Source organism: Chiloscyllium punctatum, chromosome 35, assembly GCF_047496795.1.
Source record: "Chiloscyllium punctatum isolate Juve2018m chromosome 35, sChiPun1.3, whole genome shotgun sequence".
Taxonomy (NCBI): Eukaryota; Metazoa; Chordata; class Chondrichthyes; order Orectolobiformes; family Hemiscylliidae; genus Chiloscyllium; species Chiloscyllium punctatum.
In genome coordinates, this window is record NC_092773.1 from 23,415,320 (window position 1) to 23,425,341 (window position 10,022).

The following is a 10,022-nucleotide window of genomic DNA, read 5'->3' on the forward strand; positions in this document are numbered from 1 at the left end:
TCTATGATCCCTTCATTAAAGGGTCTCTGTCTTTCTTAGTGTCCTGCAAGCTGGGATCTCATACCGGTTCTGCAGTCAGAAACAGGGGCTAGGCCATTCAGCCCCTTGTGGCTGCTCACCCCTTCAATCAGAGTACGGCCCCATCCCCCATTTCCGCTCTTCGGCCCCTTCCCCCACCCCACCCACAGCTCTCTGCCAATTCCACAGAATAGATTCGATTCCCTGCTGTGTGGAAACAGGCCATTCGGTCTAACAAGTCCATACCGACCCTTCGAAGGGTAACCCACCCAGACCCATTCCCCTGTGCTGTTACTCTACATTTACCCCTGACTAATCCACCCGAACGTGCACATCCCTGGGCACTATGGGTAATTTAGCATGGCCAATCCACCCTAACCTGCACATCCCTGAGCACTATGGGTAATTTAGCACGGCCAATCCACCCTAACCTGCACATCCCTGAGCACTATGGGTAATTTAGCATGGCCAATCCACCCGAACCTGCACATCCCTGAGCACTATGGGTAATTTAGCATGGCCAATCCACCCTAACCTGCACATCCCTGAGCACTATGGGTAATTTAGCATGGCCAATCCACCCGAACCTGCACATCCCTGAGCACTATGGGTAATTTAGCATGGCCAATCCACCCTAACCTGCACATCCCTGGGCACTATGGGTAATTTAGCATGGCCAATCCACCCTAACCTACACATCCCTGAGCACTATGGGTAATTTAGCATGGCCAATCCACACTGCAGGGAATCAAATCTATTCTGTGCGCGTGTGAGAGAGTGTGTGCATGTGTCAGCCGCGGGGAATTCGACAATTGCTGTCAGGGAGAGTGAAATCAAGTGATTTCCTCCGTTGGTTCCTGTATCACACCAAGGAGACTGATTCAGCATGATGCAAGTTCATCAAGATTCGGGACAACACACACTCACACACGCACACACACACTCTCTCACACACACACACACACACACACACACACACTCTCTCACACGCACACGCTCACATACGCACACTCACACACACACGCACACACGCACACACACACTCTCTCTCACACACACACTCTCTCACACACACACTCTCTCTCACACACACACTCACACACACACACTCTCTCACGCACACACTCTCACACTCACACACACACGCACACATTCTCTCACACACACTCACACACAGTCTCTCACACACACAATCCCTCACACACTCACACACACTAACACACGCACACTCTCTCACACACACAGACACACTCCCTAATACACACACACACTCACACACACACTCTCTCACATACACACACACTCCCTCACACACTCACATACACACACACACTCTCTCACACACACACACTCACATACTCATGCACACACACACTCACACACACACACTCCCTCACAGACTCACACACACTCTCTCACACACACTCCCTCACACACTCACTCACACACACTCCTTCTCACCCACAAACACACTCTCACACACACACTCTCTCTCTCACACTCACGCACACTCTCTCTCTCACACTCACGCACACAGAGACAAATACATGCAAATTCTCTCACACACACACTCTCTCGCACACATACACTCTCTCTCACACACACACACTCTCTCACACACACGCACAGTCTCTCTCTCACACACACACGCACACTCTCTCTCACACACACACACACACACACACACACACACACACACACACACACACACACACGTGCTGAAACAATCCAGAAACCTCCGAGAATGTTTCCCAAATTCGAGGAGCGCTGGGCCCCTCCGAACGAACCCGTGAAGCAATTGGCCCCAGGTCTCCTCACTGTTCCCTCCTGTAACTCTCCGAGGCAGTTTTTGTTTTGTGCTCAGTGGGCCAGATGAGGGTGGGGATAAACCACTGCTGGGTCTCTCCCGTCATTTTGATCCCCCAGTGTCCAGTTTCCAAACGTTTGGCAGCGCGAAGAGCTTGAACAGGCGCTAAATCCTGCTGTTTCAGATGTCCCGGGCTGTAGGGACCCTCACACAGTTAGGGAGAGTGTCCCAGGATTCTGACTCATTGACACTGAAGGAACGGCCGATATATTTCCGAGTCGGGACGGTGAAGGGGCTCGGAGGGGAACTTGCAGGAGGGTGGTGTTCCATGTACCTGCTGCCCCTTGTCCTTCCCGATGGAAGTGGCCGTGGGGTTTGGAAGGTGCTGTCTGAGGAGCCTGGGGGAGTTGCTGCAGTGTGTCTTGTAGATGGTACCCACTGCTGTTACTGAGCATCGGGGGGGCGGAGGGAGTGGGGGGTTTGTGGGGGTGGGGACAATCGAGCGGGGGCTGCTTTGTCCCTGGATGGTGTCGAGCTTCTCGAGTGTTTTCGGAGCTGCCCCCCCCCCCCCCCCCCCCCCGCCCATTCAGGGCAAGTGTGGAGTATTCCTCACCCCCTCCTGACTTGGGCCTTGTCGATGGTGGGGACAGGCTTTGGGGGGAGTCAGGAGGGGAGTTACTCGCTGCAGGATTCCCAGCCTCTGAGCTGCTCTTGTAGCCGCTGTGTTTATATGGGGCTGGTTCAGTTCAGTTTCTGGTCAATGGTAACCCCCAGGATGTTGATAGTGGGGGGGTTCAGTGATGGTACCACCATTGAACGTCAAGGGGACGATGGTTAGATTCTCTCCTTGATGGAGACAGTAACCCCCAGGATGTTGATAGTGGGGGGGGATTCAGTGATGGTAACACCATTGAACGTCAAGGGGCAATGGTTAGATTCTCTCTCATTGCAAATGGTCATAGCCTGGCATTTGGGCAGCATGAATATTGCTTGCCAATTGCCAGTCCAGGTCTGGATATTGCTCAGATCTCGCTGCATTTGAAAAGGGAGTACATTTTGGTAAGGAGGGATGGTTTTAGGAGTGAAGGCTAAGCAGGTTGGGAAACTACGCTCTGGGATTTGGCAGAACAAGAGGCAATCTCTTTGGAAACATATCGACCAGATCAATGCTAGGAGGCTGTTTCCCCCCCTCTCTCACAGGAGGGTCAGGAGCAAGAGGGCACACTCTCAGAATACAGGGATCGTCAACTGAAGACCAAGACGAGGAGGAATTTCTCCTCTGGGAGGGGGGGGGTTGGGAATGGGCAGAGAGCTGTGGGAAGCCGGGGATATTTGAGATTGAGGTCGATCGATTCTCGATCAGTCGGGGAACCGCGGAGAGGGGCGACTAAAGGGGACAGGAAAACGGAATGGGGCTCCTTTTGAATGGGGAAGTAGGCCGAGAAGCCTGTCTGTTTTCTCTGACGGAGCGCCAGCGAGTTGCGGGTTTCCGAGCGGGAACGCCGGGAATGTGGAGAGGGGGTCGAGGGAGTCAATCAGGACAAGAGTTGAAATCGGAATCAGATTACCCCAGCCCGCAGCGGCGTGAGGAAGTGTTCTCAGTGCTTGAGGCCGTTGCAGGTGGGGGGGGGCGGGGAGAGGCGGTTAAAGAAAAATGCCAATTCTGTCAACTGCGCTCGCTTCCTGTCAACGGAACTGAAAAATGAGCTTTGTGGTTCTGCGGAATCGAGTGTTCTAGATCGGGCTAAACCTGCTGTGTCGAAGGGTGGCTGAGAGGTCTCTGAACATCCGGGTTTGAGAATTCCCGATGCCTTCTATCCCCAAATCAGTTTGAGCTGTGTTCACAATCAGTGGCTGGGGAGGGGGGGCAATGGGTTTTTTTTTATTTGCAATAGAAAGCATTGTATACCCCCAATTTCCATGGAACAATATCCAAAGTTCGAGCCATTAAAAGGGATTGAATAATCTAATCCCTGGAAAGTAAATGGGGCGGGGGAGGGGGTGTGATTGGACCAGATTTTAAAGAGAAACTTTCTCTCTCTCTCTCTCTCTCTATCTCTTTCTCATCTACCTAGGTCAGGAGATATCTCTCCAGGCAGTGCAAGGTCCGGGAGAGGCCTACGAAAAATTACAACGTCAAGACCACTTGGCCTATGTCATCCCCCGCTAGCGCTCACCTTTGGAGTTTGGAAACGTCATGTTGGGGTTGTACAGGACATTGGTGAGGCCTGTTCTGGATGGCTGTGTCCAGTTCTGCTCTTTCGGAAAGATCTCATTCAGCCGGGGTTCAGGAGAGAATCGGGTGGTCTCACAGCACGTCAGGCAGCAGGTCGAAGAGAATCGACGTGCCGGGAATTCGGAAGAGATTGGTGACAGGATTGGAGGGTTTCAGCAATAGAGAGGCTGCGATTTTTTTTAATCCCGCTGGAGTGTAGAAGTTAAGCTTTCGTTGAGGTTTCTAAAGCCACGATGAGGCTTTTCCCGAGAGTCGGGGGTTGGGTGGGGGTGGAATTTCGAAACCGGGAAGGGAGGGGTACATTTCTAACACCTGGGGGGAGAGGACGATGGAGGGGGGGAAATGGGGCAAATTGTTCACTTGGAGGCCCGAGATGAACACCATGAGAAAATGCACTTGGTTCCCAACGTTCGGATAAGGACACAAAGGTTTGGAGGGATAGGGGTCTGGAGCAGGCAGGAGGGACGAGTTTAGTTTGGGAATACGGTAGTGAAAAATGTGTCGCTGGAAAAGCGCAGCAGGTCAGGCAGCATCTGAGGAGCAGGAGAAGCGACGGTTCGGGCATGAGCCCGAAGAAGGGCTGATGCCCGAAACGTCGATTCTCCTGCTCCTCGGATGCTGCCTGACCTGCTGCGCTTTTCCAGCGACACGTTTTTCGGCTCGGATCTCCAGCATCTGCAGTCCTCATTTTCTCCCTGGGATTACGGTGGGCCGAGGGTGACGATATCGCGAGACTGTTTCTGTGCTGCGTCTGTTCGACGCGTGTCTTACCGGACCCTTTCGGCGTATTTTTCACCTCAATCAGATAACCCCCCTCCACCCTCTCCCTCCCCCCACCCCCCCCCCCCAATTCTCCCTGAACCCCAGCGAGTTCAGACACAAAGGCTCCAACCCTCCCACTGCCCTCACATTCCTGGGAAGATAACCTCCCACCCCCCCCAATAACTCCCGGGAACTGCCTCCTCCCCCTTCCTTCCTCAATCCCAGCGGAAGCACCTTGGGAAAAGTGGAAAGGGTCCGGAAAAGATCGACAAGGATGTCGGTGGGTCGGAGCTATGGAGGGAGGCTAGGTAGGCCAGGGCTGTTTTTCCTTGGAGCGTCGGAGGCTGAGGGGTGACCTTATAGAGGTTTATAAAATCATGAGGGGACATGGATAGGGTAAATAGACAAGGTCTTTTCCCCTGGGGTGGGGGAGTCCAGAACTAGAGGGGCATAGGTTTAGGGTGAGAGGGGGAAAGATATAAAAGGGACCTAAGGGGCAACTTTTTCACACAGAGGGTGGTACGTGTATGGAATGAGCTGCCAGAGGAAGTGGTGGAGGCTGGTATAATTACAGCATTTAAGAGGCATTTGGATGGGTATATGAATAGGAAGGGTTTGGAGGGATATGGGCCGGGTGCTGGCAGATTGGGTTAGGATTTCTGGGTTGGCATGGACGAGTCGGGCCAAAAGGTCTGTTTCCGTGCTGTACATCTCTATGACTCTGAGTAAGGGGAGCCGAACTGGGCACCTTACTTGTAACCCATCTTCGCTGGCACCGTCCAGCTCACTCGCAACAAATCCCAGGAGTCCTTCGGCCTTCCCGACGACCAGATGCGCCCTTTCCGTCTGGAAGCCACGCTCGGACATCCACAGCCCCACCCCTCAACTCCTCCCCCCCCCCCCCCCCCACACCCCCCCAGTTAAATCTGCTTCCCACTTCAGTGAGGATTTGACCACTTTTCCTGGCCCAGTTTGGCGGGAGGGGGGGGTGAGGGGGCCCTCTCGCTGACCCGATTCCAGGCCTCCCTCTGCGGGACTCCCCCCCACTCCCCAAGGTCTCTCCAAATCCAGCCCCTCTCCACCCCTCTCCACTCCCCCTCCCCCCGCCGCTGTCCATTTATCTCCTACCCTCCTTCCCCCACCGGCCTTCTCTCGGGCGGCCAGGAGTTGGCGTCAGGGTGGGCATCTTTCGCCCGCGGGGCAAGGGTGGGGGGGGGGGGGTTGAGCCAGAGCTGAATGAGAGCGGGAAGGTGGTCATTGGTTGACTGAGTTTCAAACTCAGCTCCGTCTCCCCTCCCCCCCCCCCCAACTCTCACCACAGGCTCGGAAATTCCAAACGTAGACAGTTGGCCCGTTGAGGGACGGAGCGACCCTCCTCATTCCAGACCAAAATGGCCGACCCTCGGACCCAGGCGGGATGTCGGAGCAGCGTCTCTGCGCCCAAAGGAGGGGCACTTGCGCACGAAAACCAGCTCGGCGGGCAAACAGGAAGCTCGCTTTGTTCTACCCTGGTCTCTTCCCTGTTCTCTGCCCCCTGTGGACGCCCATGTGCCCAGGCGGTCACCCCGTTTGGGCATCTCTGCTCCGGGATCGCTGGCAGTGCCCAGCGTAGGCCGGCCCAGGGCTCAGAGAGAGAGAGAGCTTTGACATCGATGCCTCTTCAGCCAATCAGTGGAGACGTTCCTCTTCCCTTTGACCTCCCAGAACGCATCACTGCACACTCCCTTGACCATTTCTGCCCCCCCCCCCACCTAATGAACATTCCTTTGACGTTCTCCCTTGCTCTCCACCTGACTTGCGTACCATCTGCAAACTTACGGATCAGACCAGCTCCATTTTCATCGTAGAAAGTTATACACATCACCAACAGCATCCCTGACAAACAATCCGAATTTGATGTTTGGGTCACCCTAGTGGGTTTGGCACGCTTGCCTTCATCACTCAGACCTTTGAGTCTAGGAGTGTCATGAAGGGGGGAGGGGGGGGGGGTTGTGTAGGACCTTGGGGAGGCTTCAGTTCTGCCCCCCCGCCCCCCCCCCCCCCCCCAAAGTTATAGGAAGGAGATTATGACGCTGGAGAGAGAGTTCGGAAGAGATTTACCAAGAACGTTGCCGGGAATGCAATGGTTTAAGTGGGGGGGGGGACTGGGAACTTTGTTTGTCGGGAGGGTAGGAGGTTGAGAGAGCACAGAGGAGGGGCCCTATTCCCCGGGCGTAGGGGCTTTCGAAACCGGGGAGCATAACGGAAGACTTAAAAGAAAAAAAGGCACAAGGGGTTTGCTTCTTGACACAGAGGGTGGTTTGTGTAGGGAACAACTTCCTGAGGAAGAGGTAGATGTGGCTGTGGTTTAAAAGACACTTGGCTAAGTACATGAATAGGAAAGGCTTGGGGACGGAAATGGGCACCAGTGCAAGCAGATGGGACGAGGTGAGTTTGGAACCTCGTTGGTGTGGACCATACAGTCCCGGCCCCCCAAACCGGGCTTTGCCGCCAAATCCTCCAGGATTGTCAGGCAAGTTTTCCCCTCGCTCTTGCTCCCTTTCCAATCCATTTAAAACTCCCATCTGTCCTCCCAGTTGGCAGTCTGTCAAAGGGGGGGGGCCCAAATCCTCACCAGAACACCCCCCCCCAACCACTCTCTCCCCCCCCCCCCCCCCCGGTCATTGTGTTGTTAAAGAGGTGACTCAAGAGGATACGTGAAGGCAGAGCAGTGGATGTTCTTCATATGGACTTCAGCAAGACCCATCAGGAATGGATGCCCATTTAGCTCAAAGGGAGGAGACAGAGGGTGGTGGTGGAGGGCTCACTTTTCAGACTGGAGGCCTGTGACCACAAAGGATCAGCGCTGGCTTTTCATCATTTATATCGAGTGGCAGAGACATCCAGCACGGAAACAGACCCTTCGGCCCAACCCGTCCAGATATCCCAATCTTAATCTAGTCCCACCTGCCAGCACCCGGCCCATATCCCTCCAAACCCTTCCTATTCAATGACCCATCCAAATGCCTCTTAAATGTTGCAATTGTACCAGCCTCCACCACATCCTCTGGCAGCTCATTCCATACATGTACCACCCTCTGTGTGAAAAAGTTGCCCCTTAAGTCTCTTTTATATCTTTCCCCCCTCTCACCCTAAACCTATGCCCCTCTAGTTCTGGACTCCCCCACCCCAGGGGGAAAAGACCTTGTCTCTTTACCCTATCTATGTCCCCTCATGATTTTATAAACCTCTATAAGGTCATCCCTCAGCCTCCGACACTCCAGGGAAAGCAGCCCCAGCCTGTTCAGCCTCTCCCTGTAGCTCAAACCTCCAACATCTTGTCAATCTTTTCCAAGCCCTTTCAAGTTTCCCAACATCCTTCCGATAGGAAGGAGACCGGAATTATGAGGAGAGCCTGGTACATTTATCCCTGGATCATCGGAGGCTGAGGGGGTGACTTTATAGAGGTTTATAAAATCATGAGGGGACATGGATAGGGTAAATAGGACATGGTCTTATCCCCTGGGGTGGGGGAGTCCAGAACTGGAGGGGCATAGAGAGGGAAAAACACTTAGAAGGGACTGGAGAGGCAACTTTTTCACCCAGAGGGTGGTACATGTATGGAATGAGCTGCCAGAGGAAGTGCTGGAGGCTGGTACAATTGCAACATTTAAGAGGCATTTGGATGGGTGTATGAATAGGAAGGGTTTGGAGGGATATGGGCCGGGTGCTGGCAGGTGGGGACTAGATTGGGTTGGGATATCTGGGTCAGCATGGACGGGTTGGACCGAAGGGTCTGTTTGCGTGCTGTCACTAAGCGCTGAAAGCCATTCTCCTTTCCCTCCCCCCTCCCCCCACTACCTCCATGCCAATCTGCGAGCCAGGATTTGAACTCTGTGATACTGTTCCTTCCTCTTTCGATAGAACACAGCGAGAAGGGAAGCGTGCGGTCATGGAGAGGAAGTGAAAGTGTTTGGAGCCACACAGGAGGAAGACAGGAGGGTAGGCTTCATGACCAGTGCCTGAGCATATCCTGCAACTGAGCTCCCTCGATGGCCACGTGTCCCCCTCAATCCAATCAGGACAGGTCACTTCAGGCATTTGCGAGATTGCCCATCGACTGGGGACAGGTTCCAGGTCCTCAGCTAGGCCGAGCCTCCAGGTCTGCAGCTAGGCCGAGGCTCCAGGTCCATAGCTAGGCCAAGGCTCCAGGTCTGCAGCTAGACCAAGGCTCCAGGTCCTCAGCTAGGCTGAGGCTCCAGATCCACAGCTAGACCAAGGCTCCAGGTTCTCAGCTAGGTCAAGGCGCCAGGTACACAGCTAGGTTGAGGCTTCATGTCCATAGCTTGGCCGAGGCTCCAGGTCCGTAGCTAGGCCGAGGCTTCATGTCCATAGCTCGGCCGAGGCTCCAGGTCCTCAGCTAGGCCGAGGCTCCAAGTACACAGCTAGGCCGAGCTGGGGTGGCCATGACTGCTTGAAATACGGTGTAGATTGTCATCGTACTGGAGCCCGCGTTGAGCTGTCACACACAAACTGAAAGACAGAGGCCGTTCAGCCCGTCCTGTCTGCTCTGCCGTGAGATGGCTGATCTCATCATCTTCCGAACCACTCCCACCCCACTTTCCTGCCTTTCCCACCATCATCCTTCCTGACTAAAACAAATTCTCGCTGCCAATGACCCAATCCCATGTGGTAACGAATCCTGCAGATTAACTGCCCCCACTCCCTCAGAGGGAAGGAAATCCTCCTCAAGTCTGTGTTCAATGGGCGACCCCTTACTCTGAGATATCACCCACTGGTCCCACACTCTCCCACAAGGGGGGTGTGGGGGTGGGGGGGGGGGGGCTCGAAATGAGTAACAGGCCTTGCCCTCCTCAACCCTCTCCTCAGGAGATGGTTCCTCCATCCCCGGGATCAGCCGTGCCAACCTACTCCGGACTGCCTCCGATAGCTGGTCTATCTCTGCTTGGATACGGGGCCCACCGAATCACATTCGCAGTGTGTGCCCAGAGCCTCGGTCCAGTTTTTTTTTAGTCAAAACCAACGGCAGCCCGTTCCCATTTGCAGACGTAGGCTTCAATAACGGCCTACAAGAGGGGAAGGTGAGCGGAGGGTGGGAAAGGCCCTTCTGGGTCTCGGGGAGAGTGGGGGGGGGGGGGGGGGGGGGGGCGCGGTTTGAGAGAGACTCCTCTATCCGCAAAAATCCAACTCTTCCTCTGT